Raw genomic sequence first — 17,269 nt, 5'->3', positions numbered from 1 at the left:
TTGAGGCCTATGCTGGAAAAGGAAATATCTTCACATAAAAACTGAACAGAAGCATTCTCAGAAACTTCTTTGTGTTGAGTGCATTCAACTCACAGACTTGAACTTACCTGTAGAAAGAGCAGTTTTGAAACACCCTTTTGGTAAAATCTGCAAGTGGTTATTTGGAGCACTTCGAGGCCTGTGCTGGGATATGGAATATCTTCACCTAAAAACTACAGAGAAGCATTCTCAGAAAGTTCTTCACGATGCATTCATTCAACTCACAGAGTTGAACCTTCCTTTTGATAGAACAGTTTTGAAACACTCTTTTTGTAGAATCTGCGAGAGGATATTTGGAGCGTTTTGAGGCCTATGCTGGAAAAGGAAATATCTTCACCTAAAAACTAGACAGAAGCATCCTCAGAAACTTCTGTGTGATGAGTGCATTCAACTCACAGACTTGAACGTTTCTTTTGATAGAACAGTTTGGAAACATTACGTTTGTAGAATCTGCAAGTGTTTATTCGGAGCACCTTGAGGCCTATGTTGGAAAAGGAAATATCTTCACATAAAAACTAGAGAGAAGGATTCTCAGAAACTTCTTTGTGATGAGTTCATTCAACTCACAGAGTTGAACCTACCAATTGATAGAGAAGTTTGGAAACACTCTTTTTGTAGAATCTGCAAGTGGATATTTGGAGCCGTTTGAGGCCTATGCTGGAAAAGGAAATATCTTCACATAAAAACTGAACAGAAGCATTCTCAGAAACTTCTTTGTGTTGAGTGCATTCAACTCACAGACTTGAACTTACCTGTAGAAACAGCAGTTTTGAAACACTCTTTTGGTAAAATCTGCAAGTGGTTATTTGGAGCACTTCGAGGCCTGTGCTGGGATATGGAATATCTTCACCTAAAAACTACAGAGAAGCATTCTCAGAAAGTTCTTCACGATGCATTCATTCAACTCACAGAGTTGAACCTTCCTTTTGATAGAACAGTTTTGAAACACTCTTTTTGTAGAATTTGCAAGAGGATATTTGGAGCGTTTTGAGGCCTATGCTGGAAAAGGAAATATCTTCACCTAAAAACTAGACAGAAGCATCCTCAGAAACTTCTGTGTGATGAGTGCATTCAACTCACAGACTTGAACGTTTCTTTTGATAGAACAGTTTGGAAACATTACGTTTGTAGAATCTGCAAGTGTTTATTCGGAGCACCTTGAGGCCTATGTTGGAAAAGGAAATATCTTCACATAAAAACTAGAGAGAAGGATTCTCAGAAACTTCTTTGTGATGAGTTCATTCAACTCACAGAGTTGAACCTACCAATTGATAGAGAAGTTTGGAAACACTCTTTTTGTAGAATCTGCAAGTGGATATTTGGAGCCGTTTGAGGCCTATGCTGGAAAAGGAAATATCTTCACATAAAAACTGAACAGAAGCATTCTCAGAAACTTCTTTGTGTTGAGTGCATTCAACTCACAGACTTGAACTTACCTGTAGAAAGAGCAGTTTTGAAACACTCTTTTGGTAAAATCTGCAAGTGGTTATTTGGAGCACTTCGAGGCCTGTGCTGGGATATGGAATATCTTCACCTAAAAACTACAGAGAAGAATTCTCAGAAAGTTCTTCACGATGCATTCATTCAACTCACAGAGTTGAACCTTCCTTTTGATAGAACAGTTTTGAAACACTCTTTTTGTAGAATCTGCGAGAGGATATTTGGAGCGTTTTGAGGCCTATGCTGGAAAAGGAAATATCTTCACCTAAAAACTAGACAGAAGCATTCTCAGAAACTTCTGTGTGATGAGTGCATTCAACCCACAGACTTGAACGTTTCTTTTGATAGAACAGTTTGGAAACATTACGTTTGTAGAATCTGCAAGTGTTTATTCGGAGCACCTTGAGGCCTATGTTGGAAAAGGAAATATCTTCACATAAAAACTACAGAGAAGGATTCTCAGAAACTTCTTTGTGATGAGTTCATTCAACTCACAGAGTTGAACCTACCAATTGATAGAGAAGTTTGGAAACACTCTTTTTGTAGAATCTGCAAGTGGATATTTGGAGCCGTTTGAGGCCTATGCTGGAAAAGGAAATATCTTCACATAAAAACTGAACAGAAGCATTCTCAGAAACTTCTTTGTGTTGAGTGCATTCAACTCACAGACTTGAACTTACCTGTAGAAAGAGCAGTTTTGAAACACTCTTTTGGTAAAATCTGCAAGTGGTTATTTGGAGCACTTCGAGGCCTGTGCTGGGATATGGAATATCTTCACCTAAAAACTACAGAGAAGCATTCTCAGAAAGTTCTTCACGATGCATTCATTCAACTCACAGAGTTGAACCTTCCTTTTGATAGAACAGTTTTGAAACACTCTTTTTGTAGAATCTGCAAGAGGATATTTGGAGCGTTTTGAGGCCTATGCTGGAAAAGGAAATATCTTCACCTAAAAACTAGACAGAAGCATCCTCAGAAACTTCTGTGTGATGAGTGCATTCAACTCACAGACTTGAACGTTTCTTTTGATAGAACAGTTTGGAAACATTACGTTTGTAGAATCTGCAAGTGTTTATTCGGAGCACCTTGAGGCCTATGTTGGAAAAGGAAATATCTTCACATAAAAACTAGAGAGAAGGATTCTCAGAAACTTCTTTGTGATGAGTTCATTCAACTCACAGAGTTGAACCTACCAATTGATAGAGAAGTTTGGAAACACTCTTTTTGTAGAATCTGCAAGTGGATATTTGGAGCCGTTTGAGGCCTATGCTGGAAAAGGAAATATCTTCACATAAAAACTGAACAGAAGCATTCTCAGAAACTTCTTTGTGTTGAGTGCATTCAACTCACAGACTTGAACTTACCTGTAGAAAGAGCAGTTTTGAAACACTCTTTTGGTAAAATCTGCAAGTGGTTATTTGGAGCACTTCGAGGCCTGTGCTGGGATATGGAATATCTTCACCTAAAAACTACAGAGAAGCATTCTCAGAAAGTTCTTCACGATGCATTCATTCAACTCACAGAGTTGAACCTTCCTTTTGATAGAACAGTTTTGAAACACTCTTTTTGTAGAATCTGCGAGAGGATATTTGGAGCGTTTTGAGGCCTATGCTGGAAAAGGAAATATCTTCACCTAAAAACTAGACAGAAGCATTCTCAGAAACTTCTGTGTGATGAGTGCATTCAACTCACAGACTTGAACGTTTCTTTTGATAGAACAGTTTGGAAACATTACGTTTGTAGGATCTGCAAGTGTTTATTCGGAGCACCTTGAGGCCTATGTTGGAAAAGGAAATATCTTCACATAAAAACTAGATAGAAGGATTCTCAGAAACTTCTTTGTGATGAGTTCATTCAACTCACAGAGTTGAACCTACCAATTGATAGAGAAGTTTGGAAACACTCTTTTTGTAGAATCTGCAAGTGGATATTTGGAGCCGTTTGAGGCCTATGCTGGAAAAGGAAATATCTTCACATAAAAACTGAACAGAAGCATTCTCAGAAACTTCTTTGTGTTGAGTGCATTCAACTCACAGACTTGAACTTACCTGTAGAAAGAGCAGTTTTGAAACACTCTTTTGGTAAAATCTGCAAGTGGTTATTTGGAGCACTTCGAGGCCTGTGCTGGGATATGGAATATCTTCACCTAAAAACTACAGAGAAGCATTCTCAGAAAGTTCTTCACGATGCATTCATTCAACTCACAGAGTTGAACGTTCCTTTTGATAGAACAGTTTTGAAACACTCTTTTTGTAGAATCTGCGAGAGGATATTTGGAGCGTTTTGAGGCCTATGCTGGAAAAGGAAATATCTTCACCTAAAAACTAGACAGAAGCATTCTCAGAAACTTCTGTGTGATGAGTGCATTCAACTCACAGACTTGAACGTTTCTTTTGATAGAACAGTTTGGAAACATTACGTTTGTAGGATCTGCAAGTGTTTATTCGGAGCACCTTGAGGCCTATGTTGGAAAAGGAAATATCTTCACATAAAAACTACAGAGAAGGATTCTCAGAAACTTCTTTGTGATTAGTCCATTCAACTCACAGAGTTGAACCTACCAATTGATAGAGAAGTTTGGAAACACTCTTTTTGTAGAATCTGCAAGTGGATATTTGGAGCCGTTTGAGGCCTATGCTGGAAAAGGAAATATCTTCACATAAAAACTGAACAGAAGCATTCTCAGAAACTTCTTTGTGTTGAGTGCATTCAACTCACAGACTTGAACTTACCTGTAGAAAGAGCAGTTTTGAAACACTCTTTTTGTAAAATCTGCAAGTGGTTATTTGGAGCACTTCGAGGCCTGTGCTGGGATATGGAATATCTTCACCTAAAAACTACAGAGAAGCATTCTCAGAAAGTTCTTCATGATGCATTCATTCAACTCACAGAGTTGAACCTTCCTTTTGATAGAACAGTTTTGAAACACTCTTTTTGTAGAATCTGCAAGAGGATATTTGGAGCGTTTTGAGGCCTATGCTGGAAAAGGAAATATCTTCACCTAAAAACTAGACAGAAGCATCCTCAGAAACTTCTGTGTGATGAGTGCATTCAACTCACAGACTTGAACGTTTCTTTTGATAGAACAGTTTGGAAACATTACGTTTGTAGAATCTGCAAGTGTTTATTCGGAGCACCTTGAGGCCTATGTTGGAAAGGGAAATATCTTCACATAAAAACTAGAGAGAAGGATTCTCAGAAACTTCTTTGTGATGAGTTCATTCAACTCACAGAGTTGAACCTACCAATTGATAGAGAAGTTTGGAAACACTCTTTTTGTAGAATCTGCAAGTGGATATTTGGAGCCGTTTGAGGCCTATGCTGGAAAAGGAAATATCTTCACATAAAAACTGAACAGAAGCATTCTCAGAAACTTCTTTGTGTTGAGTGCATTCAACTCACAGACTTGAACTTACCTGTAGAAAGAGCAGTTTTGAAACACTCTTTTTGTAAAATCTGCAAGTGGTTATTTGGAGCACTTCGAGGCCTGTGCTGGGATATGGAATATCTTCACCTAAAAACTACAGAGAAGCATTCTCAGAAAGTTCTTCATGATGCATTCATTCAACTCACAGAGTTGAACCTTCCTTTTGATAGAACAGTTTTGAAACACTCTTTTTGTAGAATCTGCAAGAGGATATTTGGAGCGTTTTGAGGCCTATGCTGGAAAAGGAAATATCTTCACCTAAAAACTAGACAGAAGCATCCTCAGAAACTTCTGTGTGATGAGTGCATTCAACTCACAGACTTGAACGTTTCTTTTGATAGAACAGTTTGGAAACATTACGTTTGTAGAATCTGCAAGTGTTTATTCGGAGCACCTTGAGGCCTATGTTGGAAAAGGAAATATCTTCACATAAAAACTAGAGAGAAGGATTCTCAGAAACTTCTTTGTGATGAGTTCATTCAACTCACAGAGTTGAACCTACCAATTGATAGAGAAGTTTGGAAACACTCTTTTTGTAGAATCTGCAAGTGGATATTTGGAGCCGTTTGAGGCCTATGCTGGAAAAGGAAATATCTTCACATAAAAACTGAACAGAAGCATTCTCAGAAACTTCTTTGTGTTGAGTGCATTCAACTCACAGACTTGAACTTACCTGTAGAAACAGCAGTTTTGAAACACTCTTTTGGTAAAATCTGCAAGTGGTTATTTGGAGCACTTCGAGGCCTGTGCTGGGATATGGAATATCTTCACCTAAAAACTACAGAGAAGCATTCTCAGAAAGTTCTTCACGATGCATTCATTCAACTCACAGAGTTGAACCTTCCTTTTGATAGAACAGTTTTGAAACACTCTTTTTGTAGAATCTGCGAGAGGATATTTGGAGCGTTTTGAGGCCTATGCTGGAAAAGGAAATATCTTCACCTAAAAACTAGACAGAAGCATCCTCAGAAACTTCTGTGTGATGAGTGCATTCAACTCACAGACTTGAACGTTTCTTTTGATAGAACAGTTTGGAAACATTACGTTTGTAGAATCTGCAAGTGTTTATTCGGAGCACCTTGAGGCCTATGTTGGAAAAGGAAATATCTTCACATAAAAACTAGAGAGAAGGATTCTCAGAAACTTCTTTGTGATGAGTTCATTCAACTCACAGAGTTGAACCTACCAATTGATAGAGAAGTTTGGAAACACTCTTTTTGTAGAATCTGCAAGTGGATATTTGGAGCCGTTTGAGGCCTATGCTGGAAAAGGAAATATCTTCACATAAAAACTGAACAGAAGCATTCTCAGAAACTTCTTTGTGTTGAGTGCATTCAACTCACAGACTTGAACTTACCTGTAGAAAGAGCAGTTTTGAAACACTCTTTTGGTAAAATCTGCAAGTGGTTATTTGGAGCACTTCGAGGCCTGTGCTGGGATATGGAATATCTTCACCTAAAAACTACAGAGAAGCATTCTCAGAAAGTTCTTCACGATGCATTCATTCAACTCACAGAGTTGAACCTTCCTTTTGATAGAACAGTTTTGAAACACTCTTTTTGTAGAATCTGCAAGAGGATATTTGGAGCGTTTTGAGGCCTATGCTGGAAAAGGAAATATCTTCACCTAAAAACTAGACAGAAGCATTCTCAGAAACTTCTGTGTGATGAGTGCATTCAACTCACAGACTTGAACGTTTGTTTTGATAGAACAGTTTGGAAACATTACGTTTGTAGAATCTGCAAGTGTTTATTCGGAGCACCTTGAGGCCTATGTTGGAAAAGGAAATATCTTCACATAAAAACTAGAGAGAAGGATTCTCAGAAACTTCTTTGTGATGAGTTCATTCAACTCACAGAGTTGAACCTACCAATTGATAGAGAAGTTTGGAAACACTCTTTTTGTAGAATCTGCAAGTGGATATTTGGAGCCGTTTGAGGCCTATGCTGGAAAAGGAAATATATTCACATAAAAACTGAACAGAAGCATTCTCAGAAACTTCTTTGTGTTGAGTGCATTCAACTCACAGACTTGAACTTACCTGTAGAAACAGCAGTTTTGAAACACTCTTTTGGTAAAATCTGCAAGTGGTTATTTGGAGCACTTCGAGGCCTGTGCTGGGATATGGAATATCTTCACCTAAAAACTACAGAGAAGCATTCTCAGAAAGTTCTTCACGATGCATTCATTCAACTCACAGAGTTGAACCTTCCTTTTGATAGAACAGTTTTGAAACACTCTTTTTGTAGAATCTGCGAGAGGATATTTGGAGCGTTTTGAGGCCTATGCTGGAAAAGGAAATATCTTCACCTAAAAACTAGACAGAAGCATCCTCAGAAACTTCTGTGTGATGAGTGCATTCAACTCACAGACTTGAACGTTTCTTTTGATAGAACAGTTTGGAAACATTACGTTTGTAGAATCTGCAAGTGTTTATTCGGAGCACCTTGAGGCCTATGTTGGAAAAGGAAATATCTTCACATAAAAACTACAGAGAAGGATTCTCAGAAACTTCTTTGTGATGAGTTCATTCAACTCACAGAGTTGAACCTACCAATTGATAGAGAAGTTTGGAAACACTCTTTTTGTAGAATCTGCAAGTGGATATTTGGAGCCGTTTGAGGCCTATGCTGGAAAAGGAAATATCTTCACATAAAAACTGAACAGAAGCATTCTCAGAAACTTCTTTGTGTTGAGTGCATTCAACTCACAGACTTGAACTTACCTGTAGAAAGAGCAGTTTTGAAACACTCTTTTGGTAAAATCTGCAAGTGGTTATTTGGAGCACTTCGAGGCCTGTGCTGGGATATGGAATATCTTCACCTAAAAACTACAGAGAAGCATTCTCAGAAAGTTCTTCACGATGCATTCATTCAACTCACAGAGTTGAACCTTCCTTTTGATAGAACAGTTTTGAAACACTCTTTTTGTAGAATCTGCGAGAGGATATTTGGAGCGTTTTGAGGCCTATGCTGGAAAAGGAAATATCTTCACCTAAAAACTAGACAGAAGCATTCTCAGAAACTTCTGTGTGATGAGTGCATTCAACTCACAGACTTGAACGTTCGTTTTGATAGAACAGTTTGGAAACATTACGTTTGTAGGATCTGCAAGTGTTTATTCGGAGCACCTTGAGGCCTATGTTGGAAAAGGAAATATCTTCACATAAAAACTACAGAGAAGGATTCTCAGAAACTTCTTTGTGATGAGTTCATTCAACTCACAGAGTTGAACCTACCAATTGATAGAGAAGTTTGGAAACACTCTTTTTGTAGAATCTGCAAGTGGATATTTGGAGCCGTTTGAGGCCTATGCTGGAAAAGGAAATATCTTCACATAAAAACTGAACAGAAGCATTCTCAGAAACTTCTTTGTGTTGAGTGCATTCAACTCACAGACTTGAACTTACCTGTAGAAAGAGCAGTTTTGAAACACTCTTTTGGTAAAATCTGCAAGTGGTTATTTGGAGCACTTCGAGGCCTGTGCTGGGATATGGAATATCTTCACCTAAAAACTACAGAGAAGCATTCTCAGAAAGTTCTTCACCATGCATTCATTCAACTCACAGAGTTGAACCTTCCTTTTGATAGAACAGTTTTGAAACACTCTTTTTGTAGAATCTGCGAGAGGATATTTGGAGCGTTTTGAGGCCTATGCTGGAAAAGGAAATATCTTCACCTAAAAACTAGACAGAAGCATTCTCAGAAACTTCTGTGTGATGAGTGCATTCAACTCACAGACTTGAACGTTTCTTTTGATAGAACAGTTTGGAAACATTACGTTTGTAGGATCTGCAAGTGTTTATTCGGAGCACCTTGAGGCCTATGTTGGAAAAGGAAATATCTTCACATAAAAACTAGAGAGAAGGATTCTCAGAAACTTCTTTGTGATGAGTTCATTCAACTCACAGAGTTGAACCTACCAATTGATAGAGAAGTTTGGAAACACTCTTTTTGTAGAATCTGCAAGTGGATATTTGGAGCCGTTTGAGGCCTATGCTGGAAAAGGAAATATCTTCACATAAAAACTGAACAGAAGCATTCTCAGAAACTTCTTTGTGTTGAGTGCATTCAACTCACAGACTTGAACTTACCTGTAGAAAGAGCAGTTTTGAAACACTCTTTTGGTAAAATCTGCAAGTGGTTATTTGGAGCACTTCGAGGCCTGTGCTGGGATATGGAATATCTTCACCTAAAAACTACAGAGAAGCATTCTCAGAAAGTTCTTCACGATGCATTCATTCAACTCACAGAGTTGAACGTTCCTTTTGATAGAACAGTTTTGAAACACTCTTTTTGTAGAATCTGCGAGAGGATATTTGGAGCGTTTTGAGGCCTATGCTGGAAAAGGAAATATCTTCACCTAAAAACTAGACAGAAGCATTCTCAGAAACTTCTGTGTGATGAGTGCATTCAACTCACAGACTTGAACGTTTCTTTTGATAGAACAGTTTGGAAACATTACGTTTGTAGGATCTGCAAGTGTTTATTCGGAGCACCTTGAGGCCTATGTTGGAAAAGGAAATATCTTCACATAAAAACTACAGAGAAGGATTCTCAGAAACTTCTTTGTGATTAGTCCATTCAACTCACAGAGTTGAACCTACCAATTGATAGAGAAGTTTGGAAACACTCTTTTTGTAGAATCTGCAAGTGGATATTTGGAGCCGTTTGAGGCCTATGCTGGAAAAGGAAATATCTTCACATAAAAACTGAACAGAAGCATTCTCAGAAACTTCTTTGTGTTGAGTGCATTCAACTCACAGACTTGAACTTACCTGTAGAAAGAGCAGTTTTGAAACACTCTTTTGGTAAAATCTGCAAGTGGTTATTTGGAGCACTTCGAGGCCTGTGCTGGGATATGGAATATCTTCACCTAAAAACTACAGAGAAGCATTCTCAGAAAGTTCTTCACGATGCATTCATTCAACTCACAGAGTTGAACCTTCCTTTTGATAGAACAGTTTTGAAACACTCTTTTTGTAGAATCTGCGAGAGGATATTTGGAGCGTTTTGAGGCCTATGCTGGAAAAGGAAATATCTTCACCTAAAAACTAGACAGAAGCATTCTCAGAAACTTCTGTGTGATGAGTGCATTCAACTCACAGACTTGAACGTTTCTTTTGATAGAACAGTTTGGAAACATTACGTTTGTAGGATCTGCAAGTGTTTATTCGGAGCACCTTGAGGCCTATGTTGGAAAAGGAAATATCTTCACATAAAAACTAGATAGAAGGATTCTCAGAAACTTCTTTGTGATGAGTTCATTCAACTCACAGAGTTGAACCTACCAATTGATAGAGAAGTTTGGAAACACTCTTTTTGTAGAATCTGCAAGTGGATATTTGGAGCCGTTTGAGGCCTATGCTGGAAAAGGAAATATCTTCACATAAAAACTGAACAGAAGCATTCTCAGAAACTTCTTTGTGTTGAGTGCATTCAACTCACAGACTTGAACTTACCTGTAGAAAGAGCAGTTTTGAAACACTCTTTTGGTAAAATCTGCAAGTGGTTATTTGGAGCACTTCGAGGCCTGTGCTGGGATATGGAATATCTTCACCTAAAAACTACAGAGAAGCATTCTCAGAAAGTTCTTCACGATGCATTCATTCAACTCACAGAGTTGAACCTTCCTTTTGATAGAACAGTTTTGAAACACTCTTTTTGTAGAATCTGCGAGAGGATATTTGGAGCGTTTTGAGGCCTATGCTGGAAAAGGAAATATCTTCACCTAAAAACTAGACAGAAGCATTCTCAGAAACTTCTGTGTGATGAGTGCATTCAACTCACAGACTTGAACGTTTCTTTTGATAGAACAGTTTGGAAACATTACGTTTGTAGGATCTGCAAGTGTTTATTCGGAGCACCTTGAGGCCTATGTTGGAAAAGGAAATATCTTCACATAAAAACTACAGAGAAGGATTCTCAGAAACTTCTTTGTGATTAGTTCATTCAACTCACAGAGTTGAACCTACCAATTGATAGAGAAGTTTGGAAACACTCTTTTTGTAGAATCTGCAAGTGGATATTTGGAGCCGTTTGAGGCCTATGCTGGAAAAGGAAATATCTTCACATAAAAACTGAACAGAAGCATTCTCAGAAACTTCTTTGTGTTGAGTGCATTCAACTCACAGACTTGAACTTACCTGTAGAAAGAGCAGTTTTGAAACACTCTTTTGGTAAAATCTGCAAGTGGTTATTTGGAGCACTTCGAGGCCTGTGCTGGGATATGGAATATCTTCACCTAAAAACTACAGAGAAGCATTCTCAGAAAGTTCTTCACGATGCATTCATTCAACTCACAGAGTTGAACCTTCCTTTTGATAGAACAGTTTTGAAACACTCTTTTTGTAGAATCTGCGAGAGGATATTTGGAGCGTTTTGAGGCCTATGCTGGAAAAGGAAATATCTTCACCTAAAAACTAGACAGAAGCATTCTCAGAAACTTCTGTGTGATGAGTGCATTCAACTCACAGACTTGAACGTTTCTTTTGATAGAACAGTTTGGAAACATTACGTTTGTAGAATCTGCAAGTGTTTATTCGGAGCACCTTGAGGCCTATGTTGGAAAAGGAAATATCTTCACATAAAAACTACAGAGAAGGATTCTCAGAAACTTCTTTGTGATGAGTTCATTCAACTCACAGAGTTGAACCTACCAATTGATAGAGAAGTTTGGAAACACTCTTTTTGTAGAATCTGCAAGTGGATATTTGGAGCCGTTTGAGGCCTATGCTGGAAAAGGAAATATCTTCACATAAAAACTGAACAGAAGCATTCTCAGAAACTTCTTTGTGTTGAGTGCATTCAACTCACAGACTTGAACTTACCTGTAGAAAGAGCAGTTTTGAAACACTCTTTTGGTAAAATCTGCAAGTGGTTATTTGGAGCACTTCGAGGCCTGTGCTGGGATATGGAATATCTTCACCTAAAAACTACAGAGAAGCATTCTCAGAAAGTTCTTCACGATGCATTCATTCAACTCACAGAGTTGAACCTTCCTTTTGATAGAACAGTTTTGAAACACTCTTTTTGTAGAATCTGCAAGAGGATATTTGGAGCGTTTTGAGGCCTATGCTGGAAAAGGAAATATCTTCGCCTAAAAACTAGACAGAAGCATCCTCAGAAACTTCTGTGTGATGAGTGCATTCAACTCACAGACTTGAACGTTTCTTTTGATAGAACAGTTTGGAAACATTACGTTTGTAGAATCTGCAAGTGTTTATTCGGAGCACCTTGAGGCCTATGTTGGAAAAGGAAATATCTTCACATAAAAACTAGAGAGAAGGATTCTCAGAAACTTCTTTGTGATGAGTTCATTCAACTCACAGAGTTGAACCTACCAATTGATAGAGAAGTTTGGAAACACTCTTTTTGTAGAATCTGCAAGTGGATATTTGGAGCCGTTTGAGGCCTATGCTGGAAAAGGAAATATCTTCACATAAAAACTGAACAGAAGCATTCTCAGAAACTTCTTTGTGTTGAGTGCATTCAACTCACAGACTTGAACTTACCTGTAGAAAGAGCAGTTTTGAAACACTCTTTTGGTAAAATCTGCAAGTGGTTATTTGGAGCACTTCGAGGCCTGTGCTGGGATATGGAATATCTTCACCTAAAAACTACAGAGAAGCATTCTCAGAAAGTTCTTCACGATGCATTCATTCAACTCACAGAGTTGAACAATCCTTTTGATAGAACAGTTTTGAAACACTCTTTTTGTAGAATCTGCGAGAGGATATTTGGAGCGTTTTGAGGCCTATGCTGGAAAAGGAAATATCTTCACCTAAAAACTAGACAGAAGCATTCTCAGAAACTTCTGTGTGATGAGTGCATTCAACTCACAGACTTGAACGTTTCTTTTGATAGAACAGTTTGGAAACATTACGTTTGTAGGATCTGCAAGTGTTTATTCGGAGCACCTTGAGGCCTATGTTGGAAAAGGAAATATCTTCACATAAAAACTAGAGAGAAGGATTCTCAGAAACTTCTTTGTGATGAGTTCATTCAACTCACAGAGTTGAACCTACCAATTGATAGAGAAGTTTGGAAACACTCTTTTTGTAGAATCTGCAAGTGGATATTTGGAGCCGTTTGAGGCCTATGCTGGAAAAGGAAATATCTTCACATAAAAACTGAACAGAAGCATTCTCAGAAACTTCTTTGTGTTGAGTGCATTCAACTCACAGACTTGAACTTACCTGTAGAAAGAGCAGTTTTGAAACACTCTTTTGGTAAAATCTGCAAGTGGTTATTTGGAGCACTTCGAGGCCTGTGCTGGGATATGGAATATCTTCACCTAAAAACTACAGAGAAGCATTCTCAGAAAGTTCTTCACGATGCATTCATTCAACTCACAGAGTTGAACGTTCCTTTTGATAGAACAGTTTTGAAACACTCTTTTTGTAGAATCTGCGAGAGGATATTTGGAGCGTTTTGAGGCCTATGCTGGAAAAGGAAATATCTTCACCTAAAAACTAGACAGAAGCATTCTCAGAAACTTCTGTGTGATGAGTGCATTCAACTCACAGACTTGAACGTTTCTTTTGATAGAACAGATTGGAAACACTACGTTTGTAGGATCTGCAAGTGTTTATTCGGAGCACCTTGAGGCCTATGTTGGAAAAGGAAATATCTTCACATAAAAACTACAGAGAAGGATTCTCAGAAACTTCTTTGTGATTAGTCCATTCAACTCACAGAGTTGAACCTACCAATTGATAGAGAAGTTTGGAAACACTCTTTTTGTAGAATCTGCAAGTGGATATTTGGAGCCGTTTGAGGCCTATGCTGGAAAAGGAAATATCTTCACATAAAAACTGAACAGAAGCATTCTCAGAAACTTCTTTGTGTTGAGTGCATTCAACTCACAGACTTGAACTTACCTGTAGAAAGAGCAGTTTTGAAACACTCTTTTTGTAAAATCTGCAAGTGGTTATTTGGAGCACTTCGAGGCCTGTGCTGGGATATGGAATATCTTCACCTAAAAACTACAGAGAAGCATTCTCAGAAAGTTCTTCATGATGCATTCATTCAACTCACAGAGTTGAACCTTCCTTTTGATAGAACAGTTTTGAAACACTCTTTTTGTAGAATCTGCAAGAGGATATTTGGAGCGTTTTGAGGCCTATGCTGGAAAAGGAAATATCTTCACCTAAAAACTAGACAGAAGCATCCTCAGAAACTTCTGTGTGATGAGTGCATTCAACTCACAGACTTGAACGTTTCTTTTGATAGAACAGTTTGGAAACATTACGTTTGTAGAATCTGCAAGTGTTTATTCGGAGCACCTTGAGGCCTATGTTGGAAAAGGAAATATCTTCACATAAAAACTAGAGAGAAGGATTCTCAGAAACTTCTTTGTGATGAGTTCATTCAACTCACAGAGTTGAACCTACCAATTGATAGAGAAGTTTCGAAACACTCTTTTTGTAGAATCTGCAAGTGGATATTTGGAGCCGTTTGAGGCCTATGCTGGAAAAGGAAATATCTTCACATAAAAACTGAACAGAAGCATTCTCAGAAACTTCTTTGTGTTGAGTGCATTCAACTCACAGACTTGAACTTACCTGTAGAAAGAGCAGTTTTGAAACACTCTTTTTGTAAAATCTGCAAGTGGTTATTTGGAGCACTTCGAGGCCTGTGCTGGGATATGGAATATCTTCACCTAAAAACTACAGAGAAGCATTCTCAGAAAGTTCTTCATGATGCATTCATTCAACTCACAGAGTTGAACCTTCCTTTTGATAGAACAGTTTTGAAACACTCTTTTTGTAGAATCTGCGAGAGGATATTTGGAGCGTTTTGAGGCCTATGCTGGAAAAGGAAATATCTTCACCTAAAAACTAGACAGAAGCATCCTCAGAAACTTCTGTGTGATGAGTGCATTCAACTCACAGACTTGAACGTTTCTTTTGATAGAACAGTTTGGAAACATTACGTTTGTAGAATCTGCAAGTGTTTATTCGGAGCACCTTGAGGCCTATGTTGGAAAAGGAAATATCTTCACATAAAAACTAGAGAGAAGGATTCTCAGAAACTTCTTTGTGATGAGTTCATTCAACTCACAGAGTTGAACCTACCAATTGATAGAGAAGTTTGGAAACACTCTTTTTGTAGAATCTGCAAGTGGATATTTGGAGCCGTTTGAGGCCTATGCTGGAAAAGGAAATATCTTCACATAAAAACTGAACAGAAGCATTCTCAGAAACTTCTTTGTGTTGAGTGCATTCAACTCACAGACTTGAACTTACCTGTAGAAACAGCAGTTTTGAAACACTCTTTTGGTAAAATCTGCAAGTGGTTATTTGGAGCACTTCGAGGCCTGTGCTGGGATATGGAATATCTTCACCTAAAAACTACAGAGAAGCATTCTCAGAAAGTTCTTCACGATGCATTCATTCAACTCACAGAGTTGAACCTTCCTTTTGATAGAACAGTTTTGAAACACTCTTTTTGTAGAATCTGCGAGAGGATATTTGGAGCGTTTTGAGGCCTATGCTGGAAAAGGAAATATCTTCACCTAAAAACTAGACAGAAGCATCCTCAGAAACTTCTGTGTGATGAGTGCATTCAACTCACAGACTTGAACGTTTCTTTTGATAGAACAGTTTGGAAACATTACGTTTGTAGAATCTGCAAGTGTTTATTCGGAGCACCTTGAGGCCTATGTTGGAAAAGGAAATATCTTCACATAAAAACTACAGAGAAGGATTCTCAGAAACTTCTTTGTGATGAGTTCATTCAACTCACAGAGTTGAACCTACCAATTGATAGAGAAGTTTGGAAACACTCTTTTTGTAGAATCTGCAAGTGGATATTTGGAGCCGTTTGAGGCCTATGCTGGAAAAGGAAATATCTTCACATAAAAACTGAACAGAAGCATTCTCAGAAACTTCTTTGTGTTGAGTGCATTCAACTCACAGACTTGAACTTACCTGTAGAAAGAGCAGTTTTGAAACACTCTTTTGGTAAAATCTGCAAGTGGTTATTTGGAGCACTTCGAGGCCTGTGCTGGGATATGGAATATCTTCACCTAAAAACTACAGAGAAGCATTCTCAGAAAGTTCTTCACGATGCATTCATTCAACTCACAGAGTTGAACCTTCCTTTTGATAGAACAGTTTTGAAACACTCTTTTTGTAGAATCTGCAAGAGGATATTTGGAGCGTTTTGAGGCCTATGCTGGAAAAGGAAATATCTTCACCTAAAAACTAGACAGAAGCATTCTCAGAAACTTCTGTGTGATGAGTGCATTCAACTCACAGACTTGAAGGTTTGTTTTGATAGAACAGTTTGGAAACATTACGTTTGTAGAATCTGCAAGTGTTTATTCGGAGCACCTTGAGGCCTATGTTGGAAAAGGAAATATCTTCACATAAAAACTAGAGAGAAGGATTCTCAGAAACTTCTTTGTGATGAGTTCATTCAACTCACAGAGTTGAACCTACCAATTGATAGAGAAGTTTGCAAACACTCTTTTTGTAGAATCTGCAAGTGGATATTTGGAGCCGTTTGAGGCCTATGCTGGAAAAGGAAATATCTTCACATAAAAACTGAACAGAAGCATTCTCAGAAACTTCTTTGTGTTGAGTGCATTCAACTCACAGACTTGAACTTACCTGTAGAAACAGCAGTTTTGAAACACTCTTTTGGTAAAATCTGCAAGTGGTTATTTGGAGCACTTCGAGGCCTGTGCTGGGATATGGAATATCTTCACCTAAAAACTACAGAGAAGCATTCTCAGAAAGTTCTTCACGATGCATTCATTCAACTCACAGAGTTGAACCTTCCTTTTGATAGAACAGTTTTGAAACACTCTTTTTGTAGAATCTGCGAGAGGATATTTGGAGCGTTTTGAGGCCTATGCTGGAAAAGGAAATATCTTCACCTAAAAACTAGACAGAAGCATCCTCAGAAACTTCTGTGTGATGAGTGCATTCAACTCACAGACTTGAACGTTTCTTTTGATAGAACAGTTTGGAAACATTACGTTTGTAGAATCTGCAAGTGTTTATTCGGAGCACCTTGAGGCCTATGTTGGAAAAGGAAATATCTTCACATAAAAACTAGAGAGAAGGATTCTCAGAAACTTCTTTGTGATGAGTTCATTCAACTCACAGAGTTGAACCTACCAATTGATAGAGAAGTTTGGAAACACTCTTTTTGTAGAATCTGCAAGTGGATATTTGGAGCCGTTTGAGGCCTATGCTGGAAAAGGAAATATCTTCACATAAAAACTGAACAGAAGCATTCTCAGAAACTTCTTTGTGTTGAGTGCATTCAACTCACAGACTTGAACTTACCTGTAGAAAGAGCAGTTTTGAAACACTCTTTTTGTAAAATCTGCAAGTGGTTATTTGGAGCA

Source organism: Pongo pygmaeus, chromosome 9 (genome assembly GCF_028885625.2).
Source record: "Pongo pygmaeus isolate AG05252 chromosome 9, NHGRI_mPonPyg2-v2.0_pri, whole genome shotgun sequence".
Taxonomy (NCBI): domain Eukaryota; kingdom Metazoa; phylum Chordata; class Mammalia; order Primates; family Hominidae; genus Pongo; species Pongo pygmaeus.
This window is presented reverse-complemented; position numbering follows the sequence as displayed.